Source organism: Phyllobates terribilis, unplaced genomic scaffold (genome assembly GCF_046119375.1).
Source record: "Phyllobates terribilis strain yellow unplaced genomic scaffold, ASM4611937v1 Scaffold_5__5_contigs__length_657084704, whole genome shotgun sequence".
Lineage (NCBI taxonomy): Eukaryota > Metazoa > Chordata > Amphibia > Anura > Dendrobatidae > Phyllobates > Phyllobates terribilis.
This window is the reverse complement of record NW_027362765.1, coordinates 48,778,493-48,793,929: the sequence shown is the minus strand read 5'-3', so window position 1 is coordinate 48,793,929 and position 15,437 is coordinate 48,778,493. Positions and strand designations below refer to the sequence as shown.

The following is a 15,437-nucleotide window of genomic DNA, read 5'->3' as shown; positions in this document are numbered from 1 at the left end:
TAGAGCTTTATAGTGGCTTATATCCTCACTCCATCATGCTTGGGTTGAGTCATCCAGTTTATTTTCAAATTAGATGCAATAGGGCCGATAAACATGCTGAAACTGATATTAACCCATACAAATTGACAGAAAAGCTGGTGAGGGTATCATCTTTAGGTGGCTATTGCAGCTGAGGACAGCAAAACCTTTTTCTTTAACAGTAATCTACTGTTGGTGGATGTCTGGAAGCTGTTATTTTCCAATTTGACCAGTAGATGGTGGCAAAATGCCTAAAATGCTTGTTTTATGGACAGTCTTGTGTACTTCAGCAAATAGACACCAGATGTCAGTAGAAGGTTATGAATATAATGGCTGGACATCAAAGAAAGACATTTATACAGATGGAGTTTCTCACTGTTTTTCAGTGGTGGAGGAACAGGCTTGTGAGAGGAGGTTGTGCTGAGACTGTGGCTTTAAATCATATAGGCCTCTCTAGATGGTAACGGCGTCCTCTGATGTTATAATGTCAGGTGCCTGTAAGATGACTGCTGTGGGCAGGAGACCGCAGGAGGACTGTATCTGGGCTCCCAGCCATTTCTCCAAAGACCACTGGGCAGGAAGAACCCCCCCCCCACCCATAGCTGTAGCAGTAGAAAGCTAGAGAAGTGGGGAGTCCCTTGCTGACCAGGTGTGATGCACCTGACGGTAGCTGCACGGTCTCTGCGCGCGAGGTTGCGCTGGATCTTGCTCTGACGGCACAAAGAGACGCGGGGATTCACACGGTGAGGGTGTCAACGGGTCTCCTACCTCCGGAGTTTCACACCGCTGACCGGAGTTTCATCGCTGAAGGAGATTGAAGGCTGCCTCTGTTACAGAGGTAAGCGTTGGCACGCAGGAAAGACTGTGGCTTCAGGCAGGCCTCAGCTGAAAACGGTGGTGCACAGTTATATTAGCCGGCTCAGAGGGGTCCCCCTCATACAATGTGGCCAGTAAAAGTGTTTTAGGTGGTGGATGGTGAAATAAACTGGCTGGATTGGAGAAATTTAGTCTGTTGGGTTTGGAGCTCTCTCTAATACATTCAGCTTTCTCGGCTTCTGGCCACTCCCCTCATCCCCTCTTTAATTCCTGTCCCAGCTTCTCCACTTCTCCCCCCTGCCACAGACTTTTGCAGTGACTCATGACTTGTGCAGAGAAAATTGACCTCCGGTTTCTACATAGAGCTTCGAAGGATTCAGCTAGTCAGTTTTTAATGTGATGTTGCAGACCTAATGGAAAATAGAGAAGAATTAGCTGGGTAGAAGGGCAAAATGAGCAATTGTAAGTACATAGTGCTATATAATATGATGATTGCAATATACTAGAAACTTTGATGGGAGTGCTTTAACCCCTTAACAACATTTGACGTACTAATACGTGTCTGTGCCCTGGGACTTAAGAGCCAAACCCGTATTAGTACGTCATGGCGATCGCGCGCGCACACAGGCTGTGCGGGCGCGATCGCCGCCGGGTGTCAGCTGATTGTCACAGTTGACACCCGGTACTATGTGCAGGGAGCGGTCACGCACCGCTCCCAGCACATTAAGCCCCGCGATGCTGCGATCGAAGTCGATCGCAGCATTGCGGGGGCAAGGGGAGGTGATCGCCGATACTCACCTCCTCTTCCGGCTTCCAGCGCTGTCTGCAAAGGCTTCCCGGGTGTTGCCATGATGACCCGATGTCGTCATGACAACATCCGGGTCACCAGACAGCAGGAAGATTGTTTGGACATGCGCAGTGCATCTCCAAACAATCTTCTCCCTGTCCAGCGCTGACAGCCTGCATGCCATGCAGGCGATCAGAGAAAAAAAAGTGAAAGTCCCAGAGTGGGACAAAGTAATAAAGTATAAAAACTATCAGAAAGTAAAAAAAAAAAAAAAAATTGCAAAAATATATAAAAAATAAATAAATAAATAATACACCAAAAATAAAAATATAATGAACCCATCAATAAATATTATTATAAAAAAAAAAACAATAAAAGTACACATATTTGGTATCGCCGCATCCGGAACAACCTGACCTATAAAACTGTCCCACTAGTTAACCCCTTCAGTGAACACGGTATGAAAAAAAAAAAAAAAAAAAAACTAAGCAAAAAACAATGCTTTATCACCATACCGCCAAACAAAAAATGGAATAACACGCGATGAAGAAGACAAATATAAATAAAAATGGTACCGCTGAAAACGTCATCTCGTCCCGCAAAAAACAAGCCGCCATACAGCTCCATCAGCCGAAAAATAAAAAAGTTATAGCTCTCAGAATAAAGCTATGCTAAAAAATAATTTTTTCTATAAAATTGCTTTTATTATGTAAAAGCGCCAAAACATAGAAATACGATATAAATGTGGTACCGCTGTAAACGTACTGACCCGAAGAATAAAGCTACCTTATCAATTTTACCATACGCGGAACAGAATAAAAAATAAAAAAAAAAACAATTCCTGAATTGTTGTTTTTTGTTTACTCTGCCTCCCAAAAATCGGAATAGAAAGCGATCAAAAAATGTCACGTGCCTGAAAATGGCACCAATAACAACGTCAACTCATCCCGCAAAAAACGAGCCGTCACATGACTATCTGCCAAAATCTGGAAAAATTATAGCTTTCAAAATATGGCGATGCAAAAACTAGATTTTACAAAAAATGCGTCTTTTAGTGTGTGACAGCTGTCAGTCATAAAAACCCCATATGATTCTGGTATTGCTGTAATCACACCGACCCGAAGAATAAAGTCGTCTAATCACTTATACCGCACGAGGAACGGCGTCAAAAATAAACTCTTGGGTTAGGATTGGGCTAGGGTTAGGGTTGTGCTAGGGTTAGGGTTGTGCTAGGGTTAGGGTTGTGCTACGGTTAGGGCTGGGGTTGGGGTTAGGGTTGTGATGGGGTTGGGATTTTTTTCAAAAGTAAGAAAAAAAGATGACGATATGGCGACTAGTGTTGAGCGCAAGTGCTCGCTACTTGAGTTTGCATCGGGTGTTCTGGTATGCATTGAGTATCGTGGGTATTTGAGTGACATGCTCGAGTCTCTGCCCCATATGCTTCGCGGCCAAAAAAACTTTACGGGGATTGCCTGACATGCACGAGCGATCCCCGCATGTTTTTTTTTGGGTGTCTAATTACCGTGAAACATGCGGAGCAGGGACTCGAGCATGTCACTCGAGCACACGCTGTACATGGTGCATACCTGAGTACCCGATGCAAACTCAAGTAGCGAGCACTTGCGCTCAATACTAATGACAACTTATTCAATATGATGACCTAATGTAAACAAATTCTGTGTCGTACCTCTGGGTTCAAAATATTCACTATACACCTTAATAAAATCCTTGAGGGGTATAGTTTCCAAAATGGGGTCACTTGTGGGGGAGCTCCACTGTTTAGGCACATCACGGGCTCTCCAAACGCGACATGGTGTCCGCTAACAAATTGAATGGAAAATCGGCTCAAATTGTTAGCGGACTCCATGTTGCGTTTGGAGAGCCCCTGCGTGCCCAAATATTGGAGCTCCCCCACAAGTGAACCCATTTTGGAAACTAGACCCCCCAAGGCACCTATCTAGATGCATAGTGAGCACTTGGAACCCCCAGGTGCTTCACAAATTGATTCATAAAAATGAAAAAGTGTTTTTTTTCTTCACTTTTTCATTTTTACGAATCAATTTGTGAAGGACCTGGGGGTTCCAAGTGCTCACTATGCATCTAGATAGGTGCCTTGGGGGGTCTAGTTTCCAAAATGGGGTCACTTGTGGGGGAGCTCCACTGTCTAGGCACATCAGGGGCTCTCCAAACGCAACATGGTGTCCGCTAACAATTTGAGCCGACAATTTGTTAGCAGACACCATGTTGCATTTGAAGAGTCCCTGTGTGCCCAAACATTGGAGCTCCCCCACAAATTACCCCATTTTGGAAACTAGACCCCCCAAGGCACCTATCTAGATGCATAGTGAGCACTTGGAACCCCCAGGTGCTTCACAAATTGATTCATAAAAATGAAAAAGTGATTTTTTTTTTCACTTTTTACGAATCAATTTGTGAAGCACCTGGGGGTTCCAAGTGCTCACTATGCATCTAGATAGGTGCCTTGGGGGGTCTAGTTTCCAAAATGGGGTCACTTGTGGGGGAGCTCCAATGTTTGGGCACACAGGGGCTCTCCAAACACAACATGGCGTCCGCTAATTATTCAAGCAAATTTTACAATCAAAAAGTCAAATGGCGCTCCTTCCCTTCCGAGCCCTGCCGTGCGCCCAAACAGTATTTTTTCCCCACATTTTGGGGTATCTGCGTGCCCAGGGGAAATTGCACAACAAATTTTGGGGTCCATTTTTTCTTGTTACCCCTGTGAAAATAAAAAAAATTGGGTCTAAAGTAACATTTTTGTGAAAAAAGTTAAATGTTCATTTTTTTCTTCCACATTCCAAAAATTCCTGTGAAGCACCTGAAGGGTTAATAAAGTTCTTGAATGTGGTTTTGAGCACCTTGAGGGGTGCAGTTTTTAGAATGGTGTCACTTTTGGGTATTTTCTGTCATAAAGACCTCTCAAAGTGACTTCAAATGTGATGTGGTCCCTAAAAAAATGTTTTTGTAAATTTTGTTGGAAAAATGAGAAATCACTGGTCAACTTTTAACCCTTATAGCTCCCTAACAAAAAAAAATTTTGGTTCCAAACTTGTGCTGATGTAAAGTAGACATGTGGGAAATGTTATTTATTAACTCTTTTGTGTGACATATCTCTGATTTAAGGGCATAAAAATTCAAATTTTGAAAATTGCTAAATTTTCAAAATTTTCGCCAAATTTCCGTTTTTTTCACAAATAAACGCAAGTGATATCGAAGAAATTTTACCACAATCATGAAGTACAATATGTCACGAAAAAACAATCTCAGAATCAGGGGGATCCGTTGAAGCGTTCCAGAGTAATTACCTCATAAAGTGACAGTGGTCAGAATTGTAAAAATTGGCCTGGTCATTAACGTGCAAACCACCCTCGGGGCTTAAGGGGTTAATGGGGGTAAATGGGGATTCCATTGAAGTACTGGATCAAAAATGCGTTCATTTTTAATCTCATTTTTTTAACTAAAATATTTTATATTTTTTATATACAGTGGTGTGAAAAAGTGTTTGCCCCCTTCCTGATTTGTGCAGGAGAGCATGGACCGCTCTTTGAACCTGTCATTCTGCTTGAAAGTGCAGTACATAATCGATATGTGGAGCAGCAATTATGTATATGTCTTTTACGGCCCACTGGTTCAATGTTTTTATTGGCAGGAATGCACCACAGCAACCAGGACAGATGGTTACACCTGAACGATTAGGCACTACATTAGAATACAGAGTTAATAGGTTTGTTTCTATTTTTGTAGATGACACCAAACTATCTAGTATATTGCAGTATATGAAAGATGTTGATAATTTACAGGCTGACTTGGACAAACTGAAAGTATAAATTTATACACATGGGCTATAATTATATGCGGCAATCATATGTTTTAGGGGGAGTAAAACTAGAAGAGTCACTTGTAGAGAAGGATCTTTACAGAAGGATGGTTGTCCTTGTAGATCACAGACTAAATCACAGCATGCAATGTCAATCAGTGGCTTCTAAGAAAGATATTGTCATTCAAAAGATTGATAACCTCGCGGGACAGGGACGGTATATTTTCACTTTACAAAGAGTTACTTATCTGGAATATGTAATTTGATTCTGCTCACCAGTTCATAGAAAGGATGCCCTAGAGCTAGAAAAGGTACAAAGAAGAGACACTAAACTGAAAAATGGCATGGAGAATTTTAGCTATGAGGAAAAATTGAAAGAATTTAATTAATTTAGCTTTGAGAAGAAACGTCTAAGGGAAAGACATGATTAACTTTTATAACTACATAAAAGGCCCAAAAGTATTTTCAAAAACCATTTCATTTAAAACTCCCCTCAGAAGATAATGTATCACTTCCTACATCTGGAGAAAAAGGGTTCAATCTCCAGAGGAAACAAGCCTTTTCTACCATAAGAACTATTAATCTGTGGAATCGTCGAACTCAGGAGCCAGTCACAGTGGGATCTGTTAATGGTTTCAGAAAAGGCTTGGGTGCTTTAAGAGAAATAATTATGTAAAGTCTAAAATTCTTTCCTGAATGTTAAGTCCATTGAATTGATAATTGAGGTAAGAGGGGAAAATTAGCTCTTCTAGGATAAACTGGATCATGCATTATGGTTGTACATAGACCCCTTCCTTTTATCTTTTACCCTCCGTCGGTTCTACTTGATGAACTTTTGCCTTTTTTCAACTGTATTAACGCACACGGCTCCACTCCCTATATATCGTACACACAACTCCGCTTTATTCACGTTATACACACACACAATCGTTTCCGCTTAATTCTTCTTATTGTGGCTTTGCTTTTTGTATTTAGTGTAGGGACTCGTAAGCATGAGGACCCTAGACTCGGGTTACGAGCTTATGTATTTTGGCCAAAATATCAACTAATACCTCATATATTATATATATATATATATACACATTTTTGCACTTTTCTATTCCGAGGTGCAGCCGGGCCCATCAGTGCTGGCATTGTAAGCTGGGGTGTCTGTTCCCGGGGGGTGCACTTGGATAGTACCGGGCAGCCCGCCTAATCTAATAGTATGGGTGTAACTAATAGGCTGTAAGCCAGATACTGTGCACTACCCAAGTGTGAACAGCGCCCTATACAAGCCTTTTTGTGTGCAATTCAAATACTAAGCAGTCACCCCCTCCATGAAATGGTAGGTTGTGAGTGATTGCCTCATCAGTATTTTGCACCTGTGTAGCCGCCATCTTTATGTGGGTCTGCTGCACCCTGGTAGTGCATTTTGGTCTGAAGATCTGAGCAGGTAAATACTGCTGATTATTTTGCTGTGGTTTTTTTTGCTTCGTACACTACACACAGCTCCACTCCATACACGTTGTACACACACGCCTCCTCTCCGTACACACGCACCTCTGCTCCGTACACGTTGCACATCCACGGCTCCGCTTCGTACACTACACCCAGCTACAATATGTACACACGTGCCTCCGCTCTGTACAGATTGTACACACAACTCTATTCACGTTATACACACACAGCTCAGTTCCGTACACGTCTTACACATACGTCTCCGCTCTGTACACTGCTCCACTCCGTACACTACAAACGGCTCCGCTCCGTACACATCATACACACAGCTCCACGCCATATAAATCGTTCCCACAGCTCCGCTCCACACGCACGGCTCCACTTTGCACATGCAATACACACATGGTGCTTCTCTGCACACACGGCTTCGCTCCTTACACGACTATACTCAATACAAAAAACACACGGCTACGATCTGTACACACATACACACGGCTCCATTCCATTTATATTGGATACACAGCTCTGGTCTGTACACATTGTAAACAAACGGCTCTGCTCCGATTAAGGCCACAGCCCCGCTATCAGTATTTTTTCTCAGGAGTGGGAGCCAAAACCAGGAGTGGGTGATAAATGCAGAATTGGTGACTTGTTTCTATTATACCTTTTCTCTGACTGTTCCTCACCTGGTTTTGGCTCCCACTCCTGAGAAAAAATACTGACCGGATACTGATAGTGGGGCCGTGGCCTCAATCCTAAACACACGGCTCCACTCTGCACACATCAAACACACATGGCTGGCTCTGCTCTGTACTCACATGGCTCCACTCCGCGCACGTCGTACACACGCGGCTCCGCTCCGCACACGTCATACACGCGCGGCTCCGCTCCGCACACGTCTTGTACACGCGCGGCTCCGCTCCGCACACGTCTTGTACACGCGCGGCTCCGCTCCGCACACGTCTTGTACACGCGCGGCTCCGCTCCGCACACGTCTTGTACACGCGCGGCTCCGCTCCGCACACGTCTTGTACACGCGCGGCTCCGCTCCGCACACGTCTTGTACACTCGTGGCTCCGCTCCGCACACATCTTGTACACGAGCGGCTCCGCTCCGCACACGTCTTGTACATGCGCGGCTCCGTACACCTCGTACATGCGCGGCTCCGCACGCCTCGTACACGCGCGGCTTCGCTCCGTACGCCTCGTACACGCGCGGCTCCGCTCCGTACGCCTCGTACACGAGCGGCTCCGCTCCGTGCGCCTCGTACACGAGCGGCTCCGCTCCGTTCGCCTCGTACACGAGCGGCTCCGCTCCGTGCGCCTCGTACACGAGCGGCTCCGCTCCGTGCGCCTCGTACACGAGCGGCTCCGCTCCGTGCGCCTCGTACACGAGCGGCTCCGCTCCGTGCGCCTCGTACACGAGCGGCTCCGCTCCGTGCGCCTCGTACACGAGCGGCTCCGCTCCGTGCGCCTCGTACACGAGCGGCTCCGCTCCGTGCGCCTCGTACACGAGCGGCTCCGCTCCGTGCGCCTCGTACACGAGCGGCTCCGCTCCGTACGCCTCGTACACACGCGGCTCCGCTCCGTACGCCTCGTACACACGCGGCTCCGCTCCGTACGCCTCGTACACGAGCGGCTCCGCTCCGTACGCCTCGTACACACGCGGCTCCGCTCCGTACGCCTCGTACACACGCGGCTCCGCTCCGTACACCTCGTATACACGCGGCTCCGCTCCGTACACACGCGGCTCCGCTCCGTACACCTCGTACACGCGCGGCTCCGCTCCGTACACCTCGTACACGCGCGGCTCCGCTCCGTACACCTCGTACACGCGCGGCTCCGCTCCGTACACCTCGTACACGCGCGGCTCCGCTCCGTACACCTCGTACACGCGCGGCTCCGCTCCGTACACCTCGTACACGCGCGGCTCCGCTCCGTACACCTCGTACACGCGCGGCTCCGCTCCGTACACCTCGTACACGCGCGGCTCCGCTCCGTACACCTCGTACACGCGCGGCTCCGCTCCGTACACCTCGTACACGCGCGGCTCCGCTCCGTACACCTCGTACACGCGCGGCTCCTCTCCGTACACCTCGTACACACGCGGCTCCGCTCCGTACACCTCGTACACACGCGGCTCTGCTACATCCACACTGTAAACCCCTCCTGACCCCACACATAACCTTCACCTCATCCAGCACCATGACAACCAGCACAGCAGAGTCCTGCATCCACTGAGGCCCCTGATCATGTGACCCCTGACTCCTCCCCTCCTGTGACCTCAACACAGGTCCTGTGCGCACAGAACAGCCATACAGTGAAGGAAATAAGTATTTGATCCCTTGCTGTTTTTGTAATTTTGCCCACTGACAAAGACATGACCAGTCTATAATTTTAAGGGTAGGTTAAGTTTAACATTGAGAGATAGAATATCCCCAAAAAATCAAGAAAATCACATTGTATAAATGAGATAATTTTTTTTGGATTTTGCAGAGAGAAATAAGTATTTGATTCCTCTGGCAAACAACACTTAATACTTGGTGGCAAAACCCTTGTTGGCAAGCACAGCAGTCAGACATTTTTTCTAGTTGATGAGGTTTGCGCACATGTCAGGAGGATTTTTGGTCCACTCCTCTGTAGATAATCCCTAAATCATTAAGATTTTGAGGCTGTCGCTTGGCAACTCGGAGCTTCAACTCCCTCCATAAGTTTTCTATGGGATTAAGGTCTGGAGACTGGCTAGGTCACTCCATGACCTTACTGTGCTTCTTTTTGAGCCACTACTTTGTTGCCTTGGCTGTATGTTTTGGGTCATTGTCTTGCTGGAAGACCCAGCCATGACCCATCTTCAATGCTCTTACTGAGGGAAGGAGCTTGTTGGCCAAAATCTCGCAATACATGACCCCATCCATCTTCCCTTCAGTACGGTGCAGTCGTCATGTCCCCTTTGCAGAAAAGCACCCCCAAAGTATAATGTTTCCCCCACCATGCTTCATGGTTGGGATGATGTTCTTAGGGTTGTGCTCATCCTTTTTCCTCCAAACACGGCGAGTTGAGTTAACATTAAAGAGCTCAATTTTTGTCTCATCTGACCACAGCACCTTCTCCTAATAACTCACAGAATCATCCAGGTGTTCATTGGCAAACTTCAGACGGGCCTGCACATGTGCCTTCTTGAGCAGAGGGACCTTGCAGGCACTGCAGGATTTTAAACCTTTAAGGCGTAATGTGTTACCAATGGTTTTCTTGGTGACTGTGGTCCCAGCTGCCTTGAGATCATTAACAAGTTCCCACCGTGTACTTTTAGGCTGATATCTCACCTTCCGCATGATCAAGGATACCCCACGAGGTGAGATTTTGCATGATGCCCAGATCGATGTCGATTGACAGTCATTTTGTATTTCTTCCATTTTCTTACTATTGCACCAACAGCTCTCTCCTTCTCATCCAGCATCTTACTTAAGGTTTTATAGCCCATTCCAGCTTTGTGCAGGTCTATGATCTTGTCCCTGACATCCCTAGAAAGCTCTTTGGTCTTGCCCATGTTGTAGAGGTTAGAGTCTGACTGATTAATTGAGTCTGTGGCCAGGAGTCTTTTATACAGGTGACTATGTAAGACAGCTGTCTTTAATGCAGGTAACGAGTTGATTAGGAGCGTCTAACTGGTCTGTAGGAGCCAGAACTCATAAGGGTTTGTAGGGGATCAAATACTTATTTCTCACTGCAAAATGCAAAAAAAATTATCTAATTTATACAATGTGATTTTCTTGATTTATTTTGTATATTCTATCTCTCAAAGTTAAAATTAACCTACCCTTAAAATTATAGACTGTTCATGTCTTTGTCAGTGGGCAAACTTACAAAACAGCAAGGGATCAAATACTTATTTCCCCCACTGTATATGTGGTGTGCGGCTCTGCATGTGGAGGTATGTGGAGATTCCCCATTACTGGGCGCAGAGGGCATTAACCCCCCCCCATTCCCGGAGATAGTGCCCCCTTCCCCCAGTTCTGCCATGTGTATACAGTGGTGGCCAAAAGTATTGGCACCCCTGCAATTCTGTCAGATAATACTCAGTTTCTTCCTGAAAATGATTGCAATCACAAATTCTTTGGTATTATTATCTTCATTTAATTTGCTTGCAAGGAAAAAACACAAAAGAGAATGAAGCAAAAATCAAATCATTGATCATTTCACACAAAACTCCAAAAATGGGCCAGACAAAAGTATTGGCACCCTCAGCCTAATAATTGGTTGCACAGCCTTTAGCCAAAATAACTGCGAACAACCGCTTCCGGTAACCATCAATGAGTTTCTTACAATGCTCTGCTGGAATTGTAGACCATTCTTCTTTGGCAAACTGCTCCAGGTCCCTGATATTTGAAGGGTGCCTTCTCCAAACTGCCATTTTGAGATCTCTCCACAGGTGTTCTATGGGATTCAGGTCTGGACTCATTGCTGGCCACCTTAGAAGTCTCCAGTGCTTACTCTAAAACCATTTTATAGTGCTTTTGGAAGTGTGTTTTGGGTCATTGTCCTGCTGGAAGACCCATGACCTCTGAGGGAGACCCAGCTTTCTCACACTGGGCCCTACATTATGCTGCAAAATTTGTTGGTAGTCTTCAGACTTCATAATGCCATGCACACGGTCAAGCAGTCCAGTTCCAGAGGCTTGAAAAGCAACCCCAAAACATCAGGGAACCTCCGCCATGTTTGACTGTAGGGACTGTGTTCTTTTCTTTAAATGCCTCTTTTTTTTTTTTTCCTGTACACTCTATGTTGATGCTTTTTCTCAAAAAGCTCTACTTTTGTCTCATCTGACCAGAGAACATTCTTCCAAAATGTTTTAGGCTTTCTCAGGTAAGTTTTGGCAAACTCCAGCCTGGCTTTTTTATGTCTCGGGGTAAGAAGTGGGGTCTTCCTGGGAATCTTACCATACAGTACTTTTTCATTCAGACGCCGACGGATAGTACGGGTTGACACTGTTGTACCCTCGGACTGCAGGGCAGCTTGAACTTGTTTGGATGTTAGTCGAGGTTCTTTATCCACCATCCGCACAATCTTGCGTTGAAATCTCTCGTAAATTTTTCTTTTCCGTCCACATCTAGGGAGGTTAGCCACAGTGCCATGGGCTTTAAACTTCCTGATGACACTGCGCACCCGAGACACAGGAACATTCAGGTCTTTGGAGATGGACTTGTAGCCTTGAGATTGCTCATGCTTTCTCACAATTTGGTTTCTCAAGTCCTCAGACAGTTCTTTGGTCTTCTTTCTTTTCTCCATGCTCAATGTGGTACATACAAGGACACAGGACAGAGGTTGAGTCAACTTTAATCCATGTTAACTGGCTGCAAATGTGATTTAGTTATTGCCAACACCTGTTAGGTGCCACAGGTAAGTTACAGGTGCTGTTAATTACACGAATTAGAGAAGCATCACATGATTTTTCAAAGGGTGCCAATACTTTTATCCACCCCCTTTTTTAGGTTTGGTGTGGAATTGTATCCAATTTGGCTTTAGGACAATTCTTTTTGTGTTTTTTCATTGAAGACAAATTAAATGAAGATAATAATACCAAAGAATTTGTGATTGCAATCATTTTCAGGATGAAACTGAGTATTATCTGACAGAATTGCAGGGGTGCCAATACTTTTGGCCACCACTGTATGTACAGTAATATAAAGCTGGATGTGCTCATGTATACAGGGGGCATTAACCCCTCCATTCACGGAGATAGTGCCCCCCTTCCCCCAGTTCTGCCATGTGTATATGTACAGTAATATAACGATGGATGTGATCATGTATACAGGGGAGGTCACTCTGGTTAGGGGACATATGATACTTTCTCTCTGGGGTGGAGATTTAGAGGGAATGAAAATGTCGGGTTTTTATATCCATAGAAATTTGGAGAAATGTAAAACCTGTAATTTCCCTAATTTGGGCTATAATAGTTTAGAATAAAGGGATTTCCCATGAAATGTCTGTGATGTCGATCCTAGAATGAGGACACTTATCCTGGAGGTGGGGTTAATTAGACCTGATTATGGGTTATTCTGGGTCCGGGGTTAATAGTTTTATTCCTCTTCTCCATGGTTGTATTATTCTGTGCTTTGTCTTGCTGTAATCTAAGACTTTGCATGTTACATTGTTGATTCTCCTTAGTAGTTTGGCTCCGTAATCACCTACTCCGGTAAATACATCCTTTCAGAAAGCTATAGGCACTTTGGGTGGTTTACGCTATAAATAAGCTATAACCACACTGTAGAGTAATATGGTTTTGCTAAGAATTGCAAGTTATCCCCTATTCATAGGATAGGGGAGAACTTACTGATCGCTGGGGTCCGTCTGCTGAAACCCTCCGTGATCCTGAGAATAAAGTTCTGAAATCTCGAGAACGGAGCTCTCCAGCCCTGTCTTGAATGGACAGAAGGTGCGCATGTTTGACCTTCAAATCAGTCATGGTCTGTAGTTTTTCTGGAAATATCGTCTTTCCCTGACAGCCGCATAAACGGAGAATGAAATGGCGGTGGAACATTTGCTCTTCTCCATTCAAGATGAGTCTGCAGATCCCTGTTTCAGGGTTTCTGGACCTTATTTTTGGGATTGCTGGTGGTCCTAGCAATCAGGAGAGGAGAATACCCCACCATCCAATGTATCCGCTTCTTTTTGTAACCTTTTAAAATGGGTATCCTCTTCTGAAGCAGTAGTGCACTGCTCCCCAGTCTCCTGCTTTCTGTGGGGGGGGGGGGGGGGACCTCGGACCTTCTGACTACCCTGCTTCGTGGCTTATCCGTGAGAAGTGGCTAGTGTCAAAGTAACATTTAAAGTGGGCATCACATCTTCTGAAGCGGCTTCCTGCTCCGTTCGCTTCGGTTCACAGTTCGGTCTAGCATCATTATCACACCATTAATCTAAACTTGCAGCAAGATGAAAAGAAGCACATGATTATCTAAAGACTATAGTCCTGTTCACATGTCCTTGTCTTTACCGACCTTATGTCCTTCAAAAATTCATGGAGATGTGTCCATTTTTGATCCGAGTCACGGATCAAAATTACCCCTGCAAGTCTACAGGTCTGTGAAAATATTGGACAGCACATGGAAGGCATCGGTATGCACTCCATGTGCTCTCCGTGATTAAGATTGCAACGGACAGGACAAGCTTTGTCATTTATTTCTTTTTCCATATGTGATCTAGAGGGTAAGGTTCCTCCTTGTGGAGAGTGACAAGCCAGGCCTGGCATGTAAGAGTGAGGAAACCTATACGACATGCATGCCCCTATGGGAATTAAATATGCATAGAGATGAAGAGGCCTTGAACTGTAGTGCCACCTATTGGAAGTAGCAATCCTAAAAGTCAATATCGACCCTTTCACCACCTTTGGATTTTCCATTTTTTGCATTTTCGTTTTTTTTCCATCAATATGTGAGGGCCTGTTTTTCGCAGGGCGAGTTGTAGTTTTGAACGACATCATTGGTTTTACCACATAATGTACTGGAAAAAGGGGAAAAAAATCCATTTGCAAATAAAGTACAATTCCACAATTTTTTTCTTTACCTTGTTCACTAAATGCTAAAATTGACTTACCATTATGATTCTCCAGGTTATTATGAGTTCGTAGATACCAAACATGCTTAGGTTCTTTTTTATTTAAGTGGTGAATAAAATTTCCAGAGTGTGCAGAAAAAAAAATGGCACCATTTTCCGAGACCCGTAGCATCTCCATTTTTTAGGATTTGGAGCCGAGTGAGGTCTTATTTTTTGCGCACCAAGCTGACGCTTGTATACCATTTTGGGGTAGATGCGATGTTTTGATCACCCCGTTATTGCATTTTATTGCAATGTTGCGGTGACCAAAAAAATTAATTCTGGCGTTTTGATCTTTTTTTCTCGTTATGCAGTTTACCGATTGGATTCATTTTTATATTTTGATAGATCGGATGATTCTGAATGCGGCGATACCAAATATGTGTATTTTTTATTGTTTTATTTTGAATGGGGCAAAAGGGGGATGATTTGAACTTTTATATTTTTTCAATTTTTTTTTATATTTTTAAACTTTTTTTTCTACTTTTTACTTGCTTCAATAGTTTCCTTAGGAACCTTGAAGCTGTGGTCTTCTGATCATCTTTTATGAACGCTGGCCGGGGGCGGCACTCATAGCAGATATGCACTGAAAAACACGGGGGTCTATTGCAGACCCCCGGTTGTCATGCCCACCCAACGGCACCCCGCGATTATGTGACATGGGCGTGGCTAGTGACGTGCTTCTGGCGCAATCATGTTAAATGTCAGAGATTGACAGCGGCATTTACCATGTTAACAGTCGCGGGTGGATCGTGATTCCCTCCGCGGCTGTTGGATGCACATGACAGCTGATTAAATTAGCTGTTATGTGCCGGGAAATATACGGGCTCAACAGCGGAGCCCGCATCAAAGAGGGGGAGGCGACCTATGATGTACCTATACAACATAGGTCGTAAAGGGGATAATGAGCCTTGCCATATGACATAGGATAAAAGTCAAACCAGAATCTCAATTT

General features: G+C 45.0%; 1 protein-coding gene across 1 annotated transcript in view; it reads left to right on the top strand.

The window, feature by feature from the left end:
• The first annotated feature begins 485 nt into the window (after positions 1-485).
• The window catches only part of LOC141271926 (uncharacterized), a 65,246-nt gene continuing 50,294 nt past the window's right edge, over positions 486-15,437 (top strand). Inside the window, exon 1 of the mRNA XM_073682174.1 lies at positions 486-856. The gene's annotated coding sequence lies outside the window, so the exon portion shown is untranslated. The remainder of the gene's footprint in view (positions 857-15,437) is intronic.